Consider the following 1406-nt stretch of genomic DNA (forward strand, 5'->3'; position numbering starts at 1 on the left):
TCACGTGTGGAATTTTTCTTTAACTGGCTGTTGGGAGAATTCATTTATACACCCGTTGTATCCTTAGCAAAAATATTTTAAAATTAGAACACAGATTTGTTGGAGAACTTGACAATCCTTGACAATCATTATTAAATGAGCATTATACAAATGTGCGTTGATATTTTTAATATGTACCTTAATTGTAATATATATATATACATAATTGCTTTGATATGGATGTTCATTTGAAGGAATTGAGGAAACTATGAAGGATCGCAGAACAACCAAAGATACATTTGGGCATCTGCTATTGGTAAAGATGAAAGAGTACCTTAAGTGTGAAGCTTTCATACACACGAGAGAAAAAAACAGTTTTAATGCACTTCATTAAACTGATGGTATGCTTATCAATCGTGCATAAAGTGTACATAGCAGAGGATGGTTTCGATCCATCGACCTCTGGGTTATGGGCCCAGCACGCTTCCGCTGCGCCACTCTGCTGACAGCTGTTATAATGTGATTCAACACAACTGCTCTATCTTTGCTTTCTAAAAGTGCGCCCGAGATGAAAAGTCTAAACGGTAAACGCAGACGTCACTTTGAGCACTTGGTCTTTTATAGCACAAATCATCACCCGCTGCTCTACATGGGCGTGTCTTCAATATCGTTGAGAACCAAACCTTCTGCTTTCCGAGGCAACTGATTCTTTCGTCGTTAATTCCCAAATCTTCAATGAGAATCAGTGAAACGAAAATCAAACACATGTACACACTCGCGTCCTAACCTGAAAGAAAAATCTACACCCACTTTATAATACTGAAAATGATTCAGGAAGTACAGCAAAGTTCTAAAACCAGCGAATGCATCTGCATACAGTACATAAAATGTCAATTTTTCAAAAGTAAAATCTTCAGCTTTGAAAGATTACCATCCATATATTTTCGTTTTTCTCTTTTTTTACATAACACGCTTTCGAGAAACAAACTGTCTTTTAATTAAGGTTTCATTAGAAAATGTGTATCTTGGTTTGCCAAGTTAAAATCGGCACATCCCAGTGGGCAAAATGATGTAGAATATACGACTATTGAACGCATACCAGACGTGTAACTGTGCTCCGTAACTGGTCTAGAATGAAATTGATTATATGTTTATTATACATAAATGGTTGTAGTTCTATTATACGGATAAATTTAGAAGACTACTATACATATATAGTTAAAGGTCTATTATACATCAAAGAAAGATTTTTATAGGTGTAGAAACTAGTAAATAAAGCCAATGATTTATTTTAGAAATTTATTCTTAAAATATACAACTATTCACACCTGAAAAATATGTAGTTCAAATTATACATTATATACAATATTGTAATCAACAAATGTCTAACCATCATAAAAAACACAACTAGTAAACTTCAGTTACAA

General features: G+C 33.9%; 1 non-coding gene across 1 annotated transcript; it reads right to left on the minus strand.

The window, feature by feature from the left end:
- Nucleotides 1-411: 411 nt before the first annotated feature.
- Nucleotides 412-483, minus strand: trnam-cau (transfer RNA methionine (anticodon CAU)). The gene has a single exon. It is a non-coding gene; the product is annotated as a tRNA-Met (tRNA).
- Between the last annotated feature and the right edge of the window lie 923 nt (nt 484-1406).

This window comes from Lepisosteus platostomus, chromosome 5, assembly GCF_059453375.1.
Source record: "Lepisosteus platostomus isolate fLepPlt1 chromosome 5, fLepPlt1.hap1, whole genome shotgun sequence".
Taxonomy (NCBI): Eukaryota; Metazoa; Chordata; class Actinopteri; order Semionotiformes; family Lepisosteidae; genus Lepisosteus; species Lepisosteus platostomus.